Genomic DNA, 22,098 nt, shown 5'->3' on the forward strand with positions numbered 1-22,098 from the left:
AGGCCCTCCTGCGCTTTCTCAACTTTTTGGATCAGACTCTGACCAAAGTCAGCCAGCTTTTGATGCCAGTGGAGATTAGGGAGATGAATTCCCCCAACAATATGAAGACCAGTTCTGTTTGGACCTTTAGGAGGCTAGTGGGTTGGCACCTCCAATTGTATGGAGCTAGGTTGTTTCTCTGGCCTTTGTACAGAAAAAACAGCCTTGTTTTCTGTCATCCCTGGGCAAGCAGCTGCCGTCCTGTGATTGCATCTTTTTTTGATACAGAACCCTATGCTTGAAAGCCCAATATTTCAGGCTTCGACACAGCGATAGAGGGTCGAAGATAATTGAGGTGAACTGTAAATTTTCTCCTCGGCTACCCGCGCCTTTTTGTCAGTCCGTACCAGCTGCTTGCTGAGGAGGTATTCACAATAGTTCTAGGACATAGTCACTGAGATCTTGTTTGCGGTCCCATAAGAATTCCTTGTCAACCTAGTGCAAATTATTCAAGATGTCCATGACACTGCCAGTTATGTCATAAGGTCAGGACTGGAGATGATTGTTTAGGCAGAGCTGTCTGGACTAGCGTGGTGCTCCGGATCCAACCATGGAGGCGATTAACTGGCTTTTTGGGTGATGTTCAGGGGTCACTCATAGATGTGCCTTTTAGCAGATCACCTATTTGACTAGAAGGCCGTTTCAGACCAAAGCACCTAAAAAAAATAAAAAAAAAAAAGCAGAGACACTTTACCAACACTCTATCCACGCCCACAAAGCAGTATCACCAGCGTTTTTCCACTTTTTGAAGCATTGCCAGTGGTTTTGCTTATTGGTAGTGCCAAGGCCCACCAACCTAGCACCCATGTACTTTTGGGGTCAGGGAGCCAGCAGACCATGTCCAACCCACCGGCAGCACCCTCTGGGAGGCATTTATCTGGGGTGACAGGTAATAACATTTGACATGTGGGTCCTGCAAATAATTAACACGGCTACACCCTCCTATTACTCTACAACCTGCCATATCTTCCATTCACATCAGAGTGGCTTTCAGAGTAGCACTTGCCCATTTTACAGCAGACAGTCCAGGTTCTTTTATAAAAAAGGAGCTACAGAGGGAGTTGCATCCTCGCCTGCTATTTCTTAGTGCTGAAGAAGGTAGAGTACTTCAACCTATTTTGTATGTCACACTTCTCAATTTCTTCCTGCTGTAGGACAAAATCAAGATGCTCATACTGGTGCAGGTTCTGACCTGAATCAAGGAAACCTTAATGGTAGTGTGGAACCTGCAGGGCGATTATTTGATGGTTCCAGTCATGCAAGCCCACAGGCGCCATTTGTGGTTCAGGGTTGACCAGGAACATTTTCAGTTTGCCATGCCCCCCTTTGGCCTCACCCGTGCCCCTCTGGTGTTCCCGAAAGTGATGGCAATGGTTGCAGCATAGCTTTGGAGGTTTGATATACCAGTTTTCACCCCTACCTTAACGACTGGCTGTTGAAGGTGGGCTCTCCATAGTCCGTTATAAACAACCTCTGGATGACGATCAACTTGGGTTCACTGTTAACATGCTGAAGTCACAACCGATTTTATTCAGACATCGCTTTCGCAGAGCCATTTTTATTTTTTCAATCTGTGTATTGCTTTTTTTTTTTTTTTTTTTTTTTGTCGTCTTGTCCAAGTATGGAAATGCCAAGAAAACGTTATACAATAGTATTATTAGATTTCAGAGATACGTTATACATTGGCATGAACAATTGTCAAGGTGGGCTACTTTGTTGTTTATGTAGAGCAGGGCGTAAATCATTTATATATTATCTGTAGGATCAGTTAGGGAGAAACAGACATAAGACGTATAGGAAATAAACTAACATAAGAACAGCTGTACATATGTCAGAGATCTGCAGGAGAAGGCATACATTGTTCAGTGGAGATAATAGTGTGCCATACCAGATATAAACCGCTAAAGAGCCACACCGGAGGCAACTGGAACATTAATATTAACTGGTATGTTAGCCCTAACTTCACAACCCACCCTAGAAATTCATTAGAACTGCCTATTTAGTCATTCTATTGAGTTCATATCTGTCACCTTGGATCCTACAACGGGAGGCAACAACATGTTGGTGTGCATTTGCTGTAGTAAGCTTGGTCAGGGAAGTGAGGAAAGAAAGCAGCATGCATTGCATCACCCGTCTGTCCATCACAGGACATTTGGGCACCTGGCAATGGGGAAGCCTCTGGTATATCAGTGTGTAGGTCTGTCATAATGGCATCCCAGCTGCTGGCTATTGGATGTCTGCAGAGTCCTAAGCCTTCTTCCCTGTGTAAGGCAGCACTTTCAGCCTGCGCCCAGTTAGTGAACGACTACATCCAAGAGGCAAGGTGTGGTGGGTCGGGCGATTTCCATCTGCAAATGATCATTCTTTCGGCTAATATTAATCCCAAATCAATAATTCAGAATGTGGCTTTGTGTTTCTTACTCCTACGATAGTCCTAGCACACACTACTTCCCATGTGTTATAGCTCTGTAAGTAAGAGCAAGCTCAAAGCGTATGTATATCCGTGTGTTCAGTGGCATGTGTAGCTGCAGATACACATGCTGTGCATAGTCCGCCGTCTGGTGTTGGGCTCGGAGTGTTACAAGTTGTTTTTCTTCGAAGAAGTCTTTTTCGAGTCACGAGACCGAGAGACTCCTCCCACTTCGGTTCCATTGCGCATGGGCGTCGACTCCATCTTAGATTGTTTTCTTTCCGCCGTCGGGTTCGGACGTGTTCCTTTTCGCTCCGTGTTTCGGGTCGGAAAGTTAGTCAGAATCTCGGAAACTTCGTCGGTATTGTTTCGTTCGGTATCGGGGTAGTTAGAACAAATCAACACCGAATCTTGAAGAGCTTCGGTAGCCCTTCGGGGTAATTTTGATCATCCGTCGGGGCCTGGTAGGCCCGACCGCGTGCAACATCGAGACTGATGGAACGGACCCCGTTCCGATTCTGTCCTAAATGCCATAATAAATATCCTTATACGGATCAACATTTGGTCTGTAACTTGTGCCTGTCCCCCGAGCACAAGGAGGATACGTGCGAAGCCTGTCGCGCGTTTCGGTTGAGGAAAACGCTCAGAGACCGAAGAGCCAGGAGGTTGCAGATGGCGTCCACGCCGACAGGACAACAACGGTTCGAGGAGGAGGAGGAAGAAGAATCTTTCTCCATCCACGAGTCGGATTCCGAAGAATTCGACGTCGAAGAACAACCAACCGTGAGTAAGACGTCGAAACAAAAATCACACGAAAAGACTGACAAAGCCCAGGGGACGCCACCGCCAACAGGCCATGGCTTAACCCGGAAAGTAGGTGACCGTCCAACGGCACCGAAAAAGGGCGAGCTGCTGTCGAAGTCATCCGACTCCGGTCGAGATACAGGCATGCAGCAATCTCGGGACCGAGAGAGTGATGCAGAAAAAATTCGGCACCGGCACAGCGGCACCGAAGTTGGTCGGCACCGAGAGGGCACGACGCCGAAAAGACAAAAGATCTTGTCGGAGCCGAAAAAATCCAGGGACACCGTTTCGGTGCCGAAACGCCCGGCAACCGAACCAAAAACTGGTTCCTACTCAGAGGAACAGGGACTGTCCTCTCAACTAAAAAAACACAGATTTGAGGAGGAATTACAAACAATTGAGCCAGATCACACGCAAAAGCGGATCTTTATTCAAAAGGATACAGGGAAGATTAGCACTCTTCCCCCAATCAAAAGGAAAAGGAAACTTGACTTCCAGCAAGGAGACAAGCAACCACAAGCGAAGGTGGTAAAGAAGGTAACTCCACCACCCTCTCCACCACCATCAACTCATGCATCACCGGCACAAACTCCACCATTAACACACTCACCAGCTCATACCACAATGAGTCAGGATGCATGGGACCTCTACGACTCTCCAGTATCGGACAATAGCCCAGAGTCGTACCCAACTAAACCGTCACCACCTGAGGACAGTACATCATATGCACAGGTGGTAGCTAGGGCAGCCGAATTCCATAATGTCTCGCTACATTCGGAGCCTATTGAGGATGACTTCCTCTTTAACACCCTGTCCTCCACCCATAGCCATTATCAAAGCCTTCCCATGCTTCCAGGAATGCTAAGGCACTCAAAACAAATATTTCAAGAGCCAGTTAAAAGCAGAGCCATAACTCCGAGGGTAGAGAAAAAATACAAGGCTCCGCCCACAGACCCGGTTTTTATTACATCACAACTGACACCAGACTCAGTAGTTGTGGGGGCAGCTCGTAAAAGAGCCAACTCGCATACATCAGGCGACGCACCACCTCTGGACAAGGAGAGCCGCAAATTTGATGCAGCGGGAAAAAGGGTTGCAGCACAAGCGGCAAATCAGTGGCGCATCGCCGACTCGCAAGCACTCCTGGCGAGATACGACCGGGCTCATTGGGATGAGATGCAACATCTCATCGAACACCTCCCCAAAGAGTTCCAAAAACGAGCGCAACAGATGGTGGAAGAGGGACAAAGTATCTCGAACAATCAGATACGGTCTTCCATGGATGCAGCGGATACAGCTGCAAGGACAATAAATACTGCAGTCACGATAAGGAGGCACACATGGCTGCGCACATCTGGGTTCAAACCCGAAATACAACAGGCTGTGCTCAATATGCCGTTTAATGAACAGCAATTGTTTGGGCCGGAGGTCGACACTGCAATTGAAAAATTAAAAAAGGACACCGATACAGCCAAAGCCATGGGCGCACTCTACTCCCCGCAGGGCAGAGGCACATTTGGCACATTTCGTAAAACAACTTTTAGGGGAGGGTTTCGAGGTCAACCCACAGAAACCAGCACCTCACAAACAAGACCACCTACCTACCAGGGACAATATCAAAGGGGAGGTTTTTGGGGACAATACAGAGGGGGCCAATTCCCAAGAAACGGGGGAAAATTTCAAGGTCCCAAAACCCCTCAAAATAAACAGTGACTCACAAGTCACACAACCCCTTCACACAACACCAGTGGGGGGGAAGACTAAGCCAGTTCTACAAATCTTGGGAGGAAATAACAACAGACACTTGGGTCTTAGCAATTATCCAACATGGTTATTGCATAGAATTTCTCCAACTCCCTCCAAACGTCCCACCGAAAACACACAATATTTCAAAACAGCATATAGACCTTCTAGGACTAGAAGTTCAGGCATTGCTGCAAAAGGACGCAATAGAACTGGTACCACGTCATCAAAAGAACACAGGAGTTTACTCACTGTACTTTCTAATACCAAAAAAAGACAAAACTCTTAAGACCAATACTAGATCTCAGAACACTAAACACCTACATCAAATCAGACCACTTTCACATGGTCACATTACAAGACGTAATCCCACTGCTCAAACAGCAAGACAACATGACAACATTAGATCTAAAAGATGCGTATTTCCATATACCGATACATCCTTCGCACAGGAAATACCTAACGTTCGTATTCAAAGGAATACATTACCAATTCAAAGTGTTGCCATTCGGAATAACAACTGCGCCAAGAGTCTTTACAAAATGCCTGGCAGTAGTAGCTGCACATATCGGAAGGCAGCAAATACATGTGTTCCCACACCTAGACGATTGGTTAATCAAAACCAATACGCTAAAACGGTGTTCACAACACACAAAATATGTCCTAGAAACCCTACACAACCTAGGTTTCTCAATCAACTATGCAAAGTCACACCTGCAGCCGTGTCAAACACAGCAATACTTAGGAGCAACAATCAACACAGCAAAAGGGATTGCTACTCCAAGTCCACAAAGATTACAAACATTTCACAATGTAATACAAACCTTGTATCCAAAACAAAAAGTACAAGTCAAAATAATACTGAAACTACTAGGCATGATGTCTTCATGCATAGCCATTGTCCCAAACGCAAGATTGCACATGCGGCCCTTACAACAGTGCCTAGCATCACAGTGGTCACAGGCACAGGGTCAACTTCTAGATCTGGTGTTGGTAGACCGCCAAACATACATCTCGCTTCTATTGTGGAACAGTACAAATTTAAACAAAGGGCGGCCTTTCCAAGACCCAGTGCCAACATACGTTATAACAACGGATGCTTCCATGACAGGGTGGGGAGCACACCTCAATCAACACAGCATCCAAGGACAATGGGACATACATCAAAGAAAGTTTCACATAAATCACTTAGAACTGTTAGCAGTATTTCTAGCGTTAAAAGCATTCCAACCCATGATAACCCACAAATACATTCTTGTCAAAACAGACAACATGACGACAATGTATTATTTAAACAAACAGGGGGGGACACACTCGACACAGTTGTGTCTCCTAACACAGAAAATATGGCATTGGGCAATTCACAACCATATTCGCCTAATAGCACAATTTATTCCAGGGATCCAGAACCAACTAGCAGACAATCTCTCTCGGGATCACCAACAAATCCACGAATGGGAAATTCACCCCCAAATACTGAACACTTACTTTCAAATTTGGGGAACACCTCAAATAGATCTATTTGCAACAAAAGAAAACGCAAAATGCCAAAACTTCGCAACCAGGTACCCACACAGGTACTCCCAAGGCAATGCTCTATGGATTAATTGGTCAGGGATATTTGCGTACGCTTTTCCCCCTCTCCCTCTCCTTCCATATCTAGTAAACAGATTGAGTCAAAACAAACTCAAACTCATACTAATAGCACCAACATGGGCAAGACAACCTTGGTATACGACACTACTAGACCTGTCAGTAGTACCTCATGTCAAACTACCCAACAGACCAGATCTGTTAACACAACAGATCAGGCATCCAAACCCAGCATCGCTGAATCTAGCAATTTGGCTCCTGAAATCCTAGAATTTGGACACTTAGACCTCACACAAGAATGTATGGAGGTCATAAAACAAGCTAGAAAACCTTCCACTAGACACTGCTATGCAAGTAAATGGAAAAGATTTGTTTATTACTGCCATAATGAGCAAATTCATCCATTGCATGCGTCTCCAAAAGATGTAGTAGGATATTTACTACATTTGCAAAAATCCAATCTAGCTTTCTCTTCCATAAAGATACATCTCGCCGCAATATCTGCTTACCTGCAGATTACTCATTCAACTTCCCTGTTTAGAATACCTGTCATTAAAGCGTTTATGGAAGGCCTAAAGAGAATTATACCACCAAGAACACCACCTGTTCCTTCATGGAACCTCAACATTGTCTTAACAAGGCTCATGGGTTCACCTTTCGAACCCATGCATTCTTGTGATATGCAATACTTAACGTGGAAAGTTGCATTTCTCATTGCCATCACATCTCTAAGAAGAGTAAGTGAAATACAGGCGTTTACCATACAAGAACCATTTATTCAAATACACAAGAATAAAGTAGTTCTAAGAACAAATCCAAAATTCTTACCAAAGGTTATCTCACCGTTCCACTTAAATCAAACAGTAGAATTACCAGTGTTCTTCCCACAGCCAGATTCAATAGCTGAAAGAGCACTACATACATTAGACATCAAAAGAGCACTAATGTACTACATTGACAGAACAAAAGTAATTAGAAAGACAAAACAACTATTTATTGCCTTTCAAAAACCTCATACAGGAAATCCAATTTCAAAACAAGGTATTGCCAGATGGATAGTTAGGTGCATCCAAACCTGCTATCTTAAAGCAAAGAGAGAGCTGCCTATTACACCAAAGGCACACTCAACCAGAAAGAAAGGTGCTACTATGGCCTTTCTAGGAAATATTCCAATGAACGAAATATGTAAGGCAGCAACATGGTCTACGCCTCATACATTTACGAAACACTACTGTGTAGATGTGTTATCTGCACAACAAGCCACAGTAGGACAAGCCGTACTAAGAACTTTATTTCAAACTACTTCCACTCCTACAGGCTGAACCACCGCTTTTGGGGAGATAACTGCTTACTAGTCTATGCACATCATGTGTATCTGCAGCTACACATGCCACCGAACGGAAAATGTCACTTACCCAGTGTACATCTGTTCGTGGCATTAGTCGCTGCAGATTCACATGCGCCCACCCGCCTCCCCGGGAGCCTGTAGCCGTTTGGAAGTATATCTTCAACATTTGTACATTTGTAAATATATTACTTTAACCTTCATTTGGTACATACGTATTCATTCCATTGCATGGGCACTATTACTAGCATACACAACTCCTACTTCACCCTCTGCAGGGAAAACAATCTAAGATGGAGTCGACGCCCATGCGCAATGGAACCGAAGTGGGAGGAGTCCCTCGGTCTTGTGACTCGAAAAAGACTTCTTCGAAGAAAAACAACTTGTAACACTCCGAGCCCAACACCAGATGGCGGACTATGCACAGCATGTGAATCTGCAGCGACTAATGCCACGAACAGATGTACACTGGGTAAGTGACATTTTCCTTACCAATCCACAGCGGAGGCGGGCAGCGCCTGTGCAGTTGCAATACCTATCTTTCTGTGCGGGGTCGGTTGAGGTCCTCCTATCGTCCAAGAAGAATTGCAAGTGTTAGGGCTGTAAGTGTATTCAAGGAGCCAGCCAGCGCACCAAATATCTGCATTGACCTAAAATGTGAAGGTGTGGTATAGTTAAGTGCATAGGGGCTTCACAGGTCATAACACTCTTCCTTCCCTCCTCCCACCCCCAAAGAAATAGGGGTGGGGGGCAGGGGCATTCTCGTCCATAAATGTGTCATAAGTCATTCGCAGAGCCATCGTTGGTACAATATGTTTTTTTCTTTTTTTTTTTTTTTCCTTCCCTCTAACAGAGAGTCTAGGACATTTAGGATATCATGTTTTGGTCTTTGGGTCTCTGTGATGAGGGTGGCTTCTTGCCCTGACAGCCTACTTCATCGTTCTTGTCAACCATGTCAGATGGCATATACGGGCTGTGCAATGCAATCTGAACTTTCAGTGGGCTCCGCACAAAGGGAACCAGTCAGATTCCACCCAGGTTTTGGAGGAGACTGCAGAATATCTGCAGTGATGGCTGCTTGACTATCACTGGAGCACTGGCAGACCCGTCTACCTAACCCGTCCACTGTGTTGACAGATGCATCGTTGAAGGGTTGGAGATTATCTGGGAGAGATGATGATCAGAAGACTTGTGTTCAAAAGAGAACCATCTCCACATCAAGCAGGAGTTGAGGGTCAATCATTTGCTGTTAAAAGCCTTCCTATCATACATCAAGAGGACTCTGGTTTAGGTCCTCCTCGAGAAGAGGCTGGTTTAATTCCTCGCAGACAACACAACCACCATGTGGTAATACAACAATATGGGTGAACTGGGGTTCTGGGCCCTGCGCCAGGAGACTTTGCATGTTGAACTGACTGGGTGGTCATGGTATTTCACTGATCTTGTGCCACTTGGTATCGTTTAATGCCAGGGTAGACAAACTCAGCTGATGACACCAAGCAGATCTCGAATGGCGATTATACTCATAGGTGGTGCAGGGCATCCTCCAGCAATTGTGAGAACCCTGGCTTGATCTCGTTGCCGACTCTGTCGCAGTGCCAGGACCTTTGCGCACTCGAGTTCCTAGGAAGTCTGTCTCTTAGAGATGCTTTCTGCCCTTAGTGGGGCATGTGACTAGTGTATGCCTTCCTGCTACTACCTCGAGTTCTGAGATAGATCACAAATGACCATGCCCAAATTACCCTTGTCTCTTGATATGGGCTAGTAAAGTGTGATACCTGGAACTTATGGGTATGAGCATCTGACCTCCAAACAGGGTGCTGCTTTGGGAGGAACTTGTGGGTCAGTTTGCACCAGGCCTGCGCAGTCCACACGTGTGGAGATTAAGCGGCAGCAGTTGGCTGAATTTGATCTCCCTCCCAAAGCAGTGGATGTCATGCTTGTGGCCAGGCATCGTTCAAATATATCTGTTTAGCTGGACGGTGGGACAATTGGTGGCTTGGTTTGGCACCTCAACTTGCTGCAGGCCAAAGTGTTGAGTTTTTGTGTGTGTTCTTTTTGCCTTTGGCTCAGCAGGGACTTGCAGTGGGCACTATTAAAGGTTTTCTGCCCTTTTGGTCTTGTTGTGTGTACCGGACCAGCTGTCCTTGAACAAATCACCTGTTGTGATACAATTTCTTAAAGGCCTGCTTCATATATTTCCTCCGAAACCCTTCATGGTACCACAGTCTGATTTGTAATCTCATTGCTTGAGTGAGCTTCAGGCACTTTCACTCAAGCTGCCCTAACCACTTTTTTCACGGCAAACTGGTGCTGAGGACTAGAGCTGCCTTTGTACCAAAGGTTTTGACTCCTGTTCATTTCGGACAGTCAATCACACTCCTGATTTTGTTTGCTCCACCTTTTCCTCCAAAGGAGGAGGAGAGACTCCATTGTTTAGGCCTCAAAAGAGCAATCAGTCTTTATGTTGCTTGCACCAAAGACTATTGGGTAGACTATTGGCTATAAGTTGTATGGGGTAAAGAAAGACAAGGCAGTGCTGAAAAGGACTTTAAGGTAGATAGTCCTCTTCATTAGGTTCTGTTATGCGCTGGCCAAGAATCGGCGTCTAGAAAGACTGAGGGCCCGTTCAACTGGACCAAGGCTGCTACCATTGTGTTGGCACACGCTGTGCAAGTCCTGGATATTTGTCTGGCCGCAACATGGGCTTCAGTGCACATGTTCATGAAGTACTTAGCTTGGTTTGACGGAAAAGGCATTTTGAGTGTTTGGCCCTACATTACTTTTGGGTTTGAGGCACCTTAGAGACCACGACCTGGGGAGGTACTGGTTTGGTATGTATTGTAAAGGTAAGGAGTCTGCAGTTAGAAGTATCCATTAGAAGAAAGTTACTTATTTTCAGTAACTCTTGGTAGTGCATTTTGCATCTAACCACAGATTCCTCACTGGCCTCCCACCTCTCTGTTCTATGGCATTGCCTCTTTTCAATCTAAAAAGGCCCCAAATTAGAATTGTGCATACCATCATACGTAATTTGTTTCTAGGCTCTGTGTTAGTGTGTAGAGAGTGTTGAAGCTGATGTCAAGCATACTTGGGTGGTGGTTACATGCGGCTCCAACTTCCACTTTTGTGGCCAAACAGAGTTAAAAGGAAGCTGCATGACTGCACCTAGTGACATGCAGGGGCAATGCTGAAATTTTTTCCAAATTGTCTGGTGCCTGTGGATATTATAAAGGTGAGTAATCTGTGATTATGTTATGCAGATCTGCAGAGTGCTTTATCACCCAGGAGGGTATCCTGGCGCTGAGCAAGTGTGAGACTCTGTACACCTAATGACTAGTGAGACTACTCAAAAGAGCTAGGTCTTCAGCTTCTTGCAGGATTTGAGCAGAGAGGAGGAGCCCTTATGTGTAGCAGCAGGTCATTTAATGCATTAGGAGCGATGTAGGAGAAGGCTTCACTAATCTGGCTTTCTGTATGCATGGGATTTGTGCTAGTAGGAGTCCTGAGGAGCATATGACTGGAAGGTTTGTGAAAGCTGATGAGATTGTTTAGGTATGCTGGCCTTGAAAGTGTGGTTGAGGAGTTCGAATTGTGCTTGTTTGTGAATTGGGGCCAGTGGAGCTCCTTCAGGTTTGATGCAAGTGTGTGGGGGGTGAGGTTTGAGAGTGATTCTGGCTGATGTCTTCTTAATGGTCTGCAGTAGTCTGCGGTGTTTTTTTTTTTTGTTTTTTTTTTTTGCCCCTTCTGCCGAATAGAGGATGTTCCCTTAGTCCACTTTTCTTGTGACCAGTGTGTGCATGACGGTTTGCCAGATACTGGTTGGAAGCCATTTGAAAATCTTCCTCGGCATCTTCAGGGTATGGAAGATGAGGTGGCAATAGGCTCTCATTTTAAGTTTACCATCTGTGATGATCTCTTGGTTCTTGGCATGGGTGGTGGTCCTAGCTCTGTTGGCTCCCAGGTGGAGTCCCACAGTGATGTGCTCTTAACCGTTTAAGAATCTGATGGGATTGGATAAATTATTTTATTTGTGTAAATGGGCAGAATCTTATTTGTGCTTGGAAGCTTTACTTGATGCAGTGGCTTAGCAAAAGTGGAAAAGGAGCCATTGACATCCCTTCAACTTGGGTGTGCTGAGGGAGAAAATGAAAAATATGTTTTTTTTTATTTTTATTTTTTTATTATTTATGTCCTTAAGATACACAGTTTTCTGTATAAGTGATGATTATAGAAATTTGAGAATAAGTTTCATGGAACATGAACGACCTGTTGCATAGTGTTAAAGAATGAAAATAACCATCTACTGGGTGATTCTGAGGCAGATATACCGTTCTTACAAGAAACCCATATTCCTCAAAGCCAGATTCAACTTCTTCACTCAGCCTGGACTACTGTTGTGTTGGGGCCAACAGGCATGAAGTTATAGTTTGAGGCTCTGCAAAACTAGTATGAAAAAAGTCAGTGATTGAGGTCCCTGGGACTAAGACTGATAAAATGTTAATTGGGCAGGTGTTGCTCCTGGGCATACGAACTTTGTCATTGTCATCATGTATGGCCCTACGATGAGTATCCTTCATTTTTAGGCTACTATCAGTTGGGCTACCCACTATGAAAGCTGTCCGTTATTGCAGTTGATTGAAATCTAATTCTAACCCTGATGGATCCACCAAACTCTGACATCCCGGTATAGACTGAAGGAAGTTCTCTTGGTGTCTTCCCATACACTCAATCCTTTAGCTATGTATATTGTGCAACAAACACAACTGAATACGGCTTCACTTATTCTGTGTAATACAGGTCTTTAGCTAGAATTATTTTTCTATTTCAAGATGCTTGTACATATTTTTCTGAAATACGAAATCTCCTAGAATTGTCTGACCATTCCATGCGAACACCTTCAGTGTCTCACAAGTGTCTTGTATCCACTCAAAAACATGGGTGGTCTTTGAGTCAGTCTGCTACCGGATTCTAAATTTTTATTGCGTATCATACCTCATCCAAAGATTTTGCTGTAATTTAGGATCTGCTCACATAAATGTTCAATTGGACTCAACTGTAATGTTCGGAAAAAGCCTAAAGATGACGCCAAAAAATCTACTCGCTGGACAAGATTGCACAGCGCCAGTTTATTAGAAACTTAGTCTGAACATCTGAAAGTTCAGTACTTAAAAAATCGTTTTCGAACTTGCCATATAGCATAATGCAGGAAAGAGCTTATCAATGGGATGAAGCGTTGTATATGCTATTGTCAAACTGGCTTAGTAGTATAATTAAGCCCATTCATTTTATTAAATGGATATAACTTCTGGAGATATTTTAGATTTTTTTTTTTAACCGACTATTTTTGTACTCTTTATTATTTTTGAACTGCTCAAGATCTTGGAATGCAAAGCTTCGTTGAGCTTCAGTCTGTCACCTTAAGTTCTACATTGTCCTAAATCTGAGCCACTGACTGAGGAGGTAATCGCAACAACAACATTGTGTTTTGAAAAGGCAAAGCTGCTGGCCATGATGACGTTTCTGTTTAAAACTATCAGTTCTTAGTAGAACAAATGTAACAGCCGTTTCTACTTGTATGTGAAGAGTGTTTATAATAATAATAGTGTTCCCCCAAATCCATTTTTTTTGGGGGGGTAAACATTGTAGAACAAAATGTGCCTCTTTCCATCTATTCTTAATAAACAGAGGTAGTAAATGGTACGTCAGAACCTTAGCTGACCAGTTACCTGGACCACTCAATGAAATTATTTATAATAATAATAATAAGCAACAGGGTTTACTTAGAAGTCACTGATAAATAAAAATGTCTTTCTTATTGATATTCTTTGACTTTGCTGCTTTCAGTAAACTCCCTACTATTAGATGCAAAAAAACGTTCGACTTAACATGCCGTAGGTATGTGCAAGAGACTGTGATACTATGGTATCCTGGTGCTATTTGTTACGGGACTTAACCTTTTATCAAAATCCTATAGCCCATAAATGGCTGTAGCAATCATATCTTTGATACTACAATGGACCTGCCAGCACTGCCTGCTTCACGCACACCTATTTTCTATTTTTCTTTTTTTTGAACTCATGAAATCTACGCTTCAGGAGAAATTTACATGGGGGGGGGGGGTTCAGATATTAAGCTCTTTGCTGATGACTTGTTGGTCCTTTCTTCCAACTCTGCAGCTTTACCTCAATCATATGAGTAAATGTGACTTAGTGAGTATGCTTTAGTGATCTTATACAGCAGCTATGCATTTTAATTCTGAATCTCATGCCCTCTAATGCCATGCTTGTTTTTTTATGGCAACCATGGATAGTTATGCATATTTGCTTTTGTTAATGTCATCCTCAGTGCAGATCTGTTGTATCTTAGTTATATTTTGTGGATGTGTCAATTTCATTCTCACACGAAATCCTCTAATGATTGTACACGGTCCTTCAGCTGATTTCAGGCTGAGTTTTTGCTGTTTATCACAATTCATAAATAAAACAAGAGGGTGGTATGGTACACGAAAGAACAAGCAGTCACTGACCACTGGTAACAATTCAGTGGTATTCCTTTTGATGTAAGATGCATTGATGAGGTGCAAGCCTAATAGTTTCTGACCTCTGTAATAGGTCAGAAGTTGTCTTTAATTCTGACCATACCTTTCTTGCTAAGAAGGCCGTAATTTTATTAACAGTGCAGCGACAGCACCTTATAAGAATGATGCTACAGTTGGGCACATAGAACAGATTGAACCACATTCTATCAAATATTTTTGAAGGCTGGCACACCCCTCTCCTGATGAATTAGATGGACGCTCCACAGAAAAAGGGGACAACCTAAGAAGTACTTTAAGCAAAAGAGGCCAGAAACAGTACTCTTTGTTATAAGGGACTTGGGTTGTGCCAGATTCTTGGCTCACAACCCACACCAAAATCAAGATATTTGGGCCATTGCTCTGCTTCAAGAATGTTATTTCCTTGTGCCTAATCACAGACTGTAATGATGCCTAATTCCATGTTCCAAAGCATACAAAGCACAAGACCTACATTTTCTTTGTTTGATAAACATTTATAAATTATTCTAATACCATGTAGTTGCGGTTTATCAGCTGCACTAAGCTAAATATGTGTGCGATACCTGTATGCTGGTAGGGGAGAGGTGCCGCGAGCAGCATAAACTGGACCATTTAAATGCATCTTCGGCAGTAGAGAGACTCATGACATTTGTAATGCCTTTATTTACCAGGGCTTTAATTCTTCAGCAGTGTGAATGGTAATGAAATAATTAGGAATAATTGTGGTGTCCTTAGCTTTTCTCCCTATGAGACCATTTTGGCAATTGTTATACATTGAATACAAAGTTCTGCAGTTGGTGTACACCACAGAAAGTAATCATAGACCGATATTACATGGGCTCGGTCCCCAAAGTAACTACAGCAGACTTTTCAGGGTGTGCGTGAGGCACTGAACTATTATGAGCCACTGAAATATTATGGGTTAGAGGACGGCCCGTGTGCTACAGACAACTTTCCTCATGCTGTAGTTGATAGGCCTGGCTCTGAAAGGCTTTCAGACCAACATAGAAGGCAAGATGGTACAATTTGTGGCGGTCAACATCAATTTGTTGTAGTTGGGGGGGGGGGGGGGGGAGGGAAACGTAATGTGAATTAAATTGCAGCCGCTTTCCTGATGGGTTAAAAAAAAAAAAAAAACAATTGACATTCAGGAACAGGACCTTTTGAAGACTACAGAAACATGCTGGCCTGACTCAGCATCAAGAAAGAATACCTCTGCCATTAACTACTAGTACGTATCGTCACAAAATAGGGTCTCTGACAGATTGTTTTGCTTGCCAGAGAGAAGATATGCATCCTAAAAGGGACCTCTGTGGATCAATTGGAATGAAACTTTACCGGTACTTTTTCCCCAACCCCACTTATTCCAGTGGTCGGGGATTGCGCTTCCCTGTGATTGATTGCTCCATTGTGATTCAGACCACGATGGTACATGCTCCTCCTCTACATGTGCTGTTCAAGAAATTTGGTGCTTCCACAGCTTCTCAACAGTGCTCCCGGACCGAGTCAGAAGCCTGTATCCCAAAGTCACTGAATTTGTCAGCATATATTTGTATGTGTTTGTCCAGTTAGATTTGCAGATGGTCCTTCTCTACTACATGAATTGGGGCTTTATTTAGAGTTTGGCGGAGGTCTACAATCTTCAGAAACTAGCCGATTTCCTGTCAGCTGTATTTGACATGCACCCTTACAGTGGCGGACAGGACATCTGCCGCTTTTTGGGGGCAATTCCATGTCCGCCCAACTCGTATTAAGTCCCTGTGTTTTTCCAGTTTGCTTGATTAATCAGCAGTGCTTTTCATTAGATATATTTGTTCTACGGTTTTGAGCTCTGAATTTGTCGCTGATAAATTCTCACTTGCAAGTGATTGGAATTTTCTGCAAATGGATATTACATTTCCTCCAATTAACCACACCTACCATCAACTTTACTCTTGTCAAAACAGCTTGCCCATGAGTGCTAAAATGTTTAACCCTAAGGGTTCACTGTGGTAGTACAAGCAGATGAAGCATTATCAACCGCTTATTTTAAGATGTTAGGTTTTAGATTATTTCAAAACGAAAAAGGACATTGATCACTTTTTTAAAAATATAAAGCAAGTCATTAGACTGGTATACACAGCATGTAACTGCTAGTTACTTATGTTGGAGTTAAGAGTGGGCTGGTATTTAGAAGCAGTTTCTGTACATATGTTCATATCTTCAAGATTTGTCACGTCTTAAGGCCCGAGTTATTAGTTGAGCTTATTTTCTTTGTACAGCACATAACTCTAAAGGATATTCATTGAAGGAGTTCGCATATTTTTAGGCCTTGCCTAGAGACCGCTTACGTTAGCTAATCGGCCTCAGGTTTAAAAAAAAAAAATGTATAGTAAAAAAAAAAACATACAGAATATGCACATATACAGGGGCTTTTGGCCAGTCCTCCTCATTCGTTGTCTTTTGAAGTGTCATTTGAGTTTTGCCTCTTTGCACTGCAGCATACATTAGGTCAGCCCATTTCAACCACTGGTTTTCTCCGGTGAGTAAGAGCATTTTGTTTGTGCACATCTGCCTTAAAAACGGCTCACTTCAGTGGAAGGGCTAGTGAGCCAGTCTGTTTTCAATTTTTATTTTGTTGGGGGGCAGTTTCCCACATACTGTTGCTTACCCCCTGCCACCGCTTACAGTGCACTGCTTCCCTGGCAGCAACTGACTTATTTGGGGGTAATGTTTTTAATGGTTCACCAATACTTAATTGGTTTAGTATCCAGATATGGCCATGTTGTTTCTCAATGTCTTGGCTATCTTGAGCAAATATTAAAATATCCATCTACCATTCGGATTGGGCAGACGGTGCTTATTTCTGCAATGGCGACCATCTTTGAACGTTTTTGGTATTACAAGATAACAGAATAAGTTCCTTCTAAACACATCGCCCACGTGTGAACACGCATTGACAAAGCCAATAACTGCCATGTGTTAGGATTTACATTTTTCTTTTGGGTATTGTCTTTCCCTTACTGTCATCTTATTTTCCGCTTTATCCTTTTTTGCTTTGTTTTTTTATGTTTGTTTGCTTTCTTTTTCTTCATTGCTATAAAAAGAAAACTGCTTGAAAATGAAAAAACTTAGAGCCAGGTGTTGCTAACACTGTAATTGGTCCTTCAGCTATGCCGGTTTGACTTGTATCATTTGTTTTAAGAGAGTAATTGTATTTAAATTAAATGTAAATGAATCATACGTGTGTTTATTTATTTTTTTAACAGGGAATATGCTCTGATCTGGGTATTTTTTTTAACAAACATCATTTTAAAGTGAATGGTAAGTTCTTTTTTCAGACTTCCTTGTAGGAATATTATGTACTTCCATTTTGTTTGGTAGTGTATTTATGGGTATTACAAAACTAATTTATCTTAAACCCACTGTACATTTCTAGTACAGCATGAGAAAGTGTAATCAGGAAATATCACGTCTAAATATTCAAATGCTGGTAAATTCACATGCCTTCTGCCAGATGTTGCTTTTATTGTAGTCTAGCGAATGCTTTTACTTGTAGGCTGAATTGCTTTGTTGTGAAAGATGTCACATGTTTAGATGCCGGATATTTTAAATATGAATTGGAGAGGTATACTCAACATTGATTATTATAGCAGAAGATTATCTTCAAGCTAATTTGTCTTTCACATAAAAGTAGAAGTCTTTATTGAAGAGGAACTATGTGACACCTACTGTTGGAGGCATGGTATTGATTGGTGAATAGCAGGCTTGTTGGCAACTCTAAAATCCTATTGAAACAAGGGCTCTATTGAAGTTGAGCCTTTTGGTAGTATTTGATCAACCTGCCTGGGAGATCTTCCCACACAATTGTATTAAATTGTTTCGGTATGGTTCAAAAGAACCATACAATCTGTACAGCCTTTTCATACTCAGAACATTACAAATGAAACGTAGGTAAATCATTCCAGTTCATGGCATCATGCATATCACATCACAAATAAGGTGCACATGCATCGCTAAATGATGCTACAAGCTTAACCTTACTTATGAGGTATGGTAGTTCATCTACATCCCTATTAAATAAATTGATCTTAACATCTATGATGACATGAATTGTATTCTTAGGTGTCAACCGCATTCAGTGGGAGTTGCTTTCCTAGTCATAAAATGCCATGTTTAGCCACCTCTAGAATATCATGTATGGTAAATTCTATAAATAATACATCCAAATAATGTTATAGTTCACTATCAACAATGCTATGCCCAATTTTCATGCACTGCGTCCAGACCATTTAAATTCATCTTAATTTAAGGAAATTAGAGGATACCAATTTAGGGGTAGGGCTTAGTATTTATTGCTATGCCACATGTGCTTCCTTCTTATATTAAAAAACAAAAGGTCTAACCAATAAAGTATTTTTGCTGCATTTGATTCCTGGTGCACTCGTTCTTTACAAAAAATGATATCCCTGCTTTCTTATTTATTAAACTTAATCATTTTTTAGTTGCTTATGGAACAAGGAAGCCACAAAACGCAAACCTAAGACATTCAATACTTTATGAGCACATGGAGGGTAATTAATGGGGGGGGGACAGCAGGGGTGGTGGGGAAATGGACAAAAACGGAAAGAGACAAAAGCAGTAAGGAACTAACAAACCAAAAATAATAAACAGGAGAGCAAATGGTATGTACATCTCTGATGAAGTAGGCCAGGTTGGACATTGAAGTAAGCTGACCGAGGGGCAAACTCTTTTGCAGAAAGTCATTATTGTGTATCCTCATACACCGCTGTGTGGTCTGTTTGCAAATAGTCTCTAAGCTGCTGCCAGATATCCTTGGGTCTTGAAGATTTTATATGTAGGAAAGAATGAAGTTCGGAGTTTGTGCCACAGTTTAACATATATCGTAATCAAGCAGATAAAGTAGGGAGCACACTACTTCCCGAATGGAGTGCCACTTGCTTATTGGACAAGAACAGCACAGTGGCAGCGAAACGCCTTTATCTGGGGATAATGGCTTGACATAGCCCAGTAAGGCCATCAGTGGATCTGGATTAATTGATTGTTCGAGCATGAGAGACAATGTAGCATAGATCCCCTCCCAATATGATTTGATCTTCTTGCAGTTCCACTTCAAGTGGGCAAAGTCCACCTGCTCAGCTCTAGACTTGAAGCAATTATTGGGTCTAGTAGGGTCAAGTTTAGCTAAGGCTTTGGGGGATGTGTATGCCCTGTGTAAAAACATGTAATGCAAAAGCTTGTGACAATGATTGTTTGATACAAGTTTGGTCTGAGTGCAACAGTAATACCAAGTCTTATCTGGAATGGGGTGTCCTTAATCCCGTTCCCAGGTTGCTCCCAATCTCTTTTCACCGACTGGTTGCATCTGTACCGAAGTGCTATAGAGTTTAGATATAAGGTGGCGGTTGTATAAGACAGTGATTAAGTTGTAAGTGAAGGGAAATCTGAAGGTTCTTCCGAGTAAGTCGGTAAGGTGTCACTGAGTGTGCTATGTAAACGGAATATAAAACCCATCTTTAGGAGTCAAATGTCCCTCTTTCCTCCATAGTGAAGCTAGGCTTGAGTGCCCTTGACAAATAGGTCACTGACGATTTGTAGATTTTTAAGTGGTAGATGTGGGGACTATAAGGTTTGGCCACCCAGGTAGTGTAAACATTTGGACTAGGCCCCATCAGGTGGTAGATAGGGTCTGTATTTCAGTGAGGTCCCAGCGGAGCCCAAGCGGCAGCAGAGAGGCAAGAGGGAGTTTAGCACTTGAGCCAGTTCAGGTTTGAGGTATCTTAAGTTTAGTGTTAAAGTGATACCAGTAAAGTGCAGCATGCGATTGGGCCACTAAATAGTATAACTGTAGGTTGGGACCCCAAGCCCCCCACGGTCATATGGAAGTGTCAGCGTATCCCATTGAATTCGGGAATGACGACCAGCCCATATCAGTCACATGAGCAACCACCTCAAGGTGTCCAAACTATTTGTTAAGGCAATAGGTATTTTTTTAAATGGATAACGAAATCATGGAAGGACCACCATTTCAATGATGGTTTTACGTCCAGCCATTGTTAGTTGGAGTTTAATCCAGCGTTCTGTTTTGAGTCGTGAGCTTGTCTATAGCTGGATCAGTTACGTTGTATGACCTCTGTTCTGTCCCTGTGAAGGTGTATGCCCAGATATTTGGTACAGTCCGTGCACCATTGAAGGGGTGTAAAGTCTTAAGCACAGGGCGCATCATAGCATCTGTAAGAGGAAATATCTCAGATTTTATTGCAAATAATGGACCATCCAGAAAAGTTTATGAAACTCATCTCCTCGCAAACGAGAGGGGGGAAAATGTGTGTGGGGTTTGCGGATAAACAGCAACGTATCGTCAACTTAGAAAGACACCTACTCTTGCTCTCTTATAACAGAAACAAAACAGCAAAACATGTTCTGCATCCTCACCAGTCCCCTCTTTACACTATTTTCAATAGCTTTATTGTGGAAATTGGTGCAATTCCTAGATAAGTTTCCCTTCCACATGTAATCAAGTGAAGTACCTTTTTTTTCGTTTAGTAATTTAAATGATCTTACCACGGGTAGGGGCTTCAAGTAAATGCTAGGAATCACTAAAGCACTCAGATAATGGTAGAGAGACCCAAATGTTCACTATATCCCATCAGCGTTGTTTCAACAGAGTAATTCTGAATCCGTGTCCACAAGTGACCGCGCAAATGTCATCTCTTATTCTGTTTCTTCTATGACTGATTACTGGCAAATCGGATCCCTAAAATTTCATAGGTAATTACATTTTCTATTATACATTGACTCCGGGCGTGTAGTTCACTTGATTTCAGTGCCTATGTGTATCATTTTGATGACAGTCATGTTCAGACTTTTCTGTCACATAGATGTGAAATGCATTTAAGAGTCCTTGCAGAGTATTTCTCGATTTGTGAATACCACATTGCTTGCAAATATTAGTCGATGTTCTGCTGTTCCACACCCTCTGGGTTAAACCGTATAGGCTCCAGTACCGCTAGAGACCCCAGTGTTAACCACAAAACTTTCTGTTCTCAGTCTTCTCACAAATGTGGTGTAACTGTTGTACAATAACATTGAGTAATATTATAATTTTTCTATTCTCGTACCTGAGAGAGTTGGAGTAGACCTATTCTTTGCATTGAGAAACCCACTTGTAATCAGTAAGTGGTTTGGACAGTATCCGTTATGATAGCTTCAAAAATATTTAGTACAAGCCTGTTTTATATTTTTATACTCTTGAAAAGGGTGTCATTGGTACTTCGGTCATCTTCTCTGTTCAACTGTAAACTTGGTTATGAGTTTAAACTGAGAAACATTGAAGTTGAACATAAAATGACAAATACCGAAGGACATAAGACAAAGATTGGCTTTGGTACATGCCAGGTGTTCAGCAAGCCCATTTCAATATGATTTACTTGGGTAGTAAGGATGGTATTTTAGCATACATTCACTTGCAAAATAGATTTTGCAATTGGAAATAATCTAGAAAAGAGGATTTGTTTAATTATTAGTACTTGCTGATTATAAATGCTTATTTACTTTTCTTCTGCTGGGGAGGGTGGAGGGTAAGAGCAGTTTGTTCAATCTAAT

General features: G+C 42.4%; 1 long non-coding RNA gene across 1 annotated transcript in view; it reads left to right on the forward strand.

The window, feature by feature from the left end:
* Positions 1-22,098, forward strand: part of LOC138284220 (uncharacterized) — a 62,798-nt gene that overhangs the window by 35,170 nt on the left and 5,530 nt on the right. The window contains exon 5 of the long non-coding RNA XR_011201360.1: positions 17,742-17,796. This is a non-coding gene — a long non-coding RNA (uncharacterized lncRNA). The remainder of the gene's footprint in view (positions 1-17,741; positions 17,797-22,098) is intronic.

This window comes from Pleurodeles waltl, chromosome 3_1, assembly GCF_031143425.1.
Source record: "Pleurodeles waltl isolate 20211129_DDA chromosome 3_1, aPleWal1.hap1.20221129, whole genome shotgun sequence".
NCBI lineage: Eukaryota > Metazoa > Chordata > Amphibia > Caudata > Salamandridae > Pleurodeles > Pleurodeles waltl.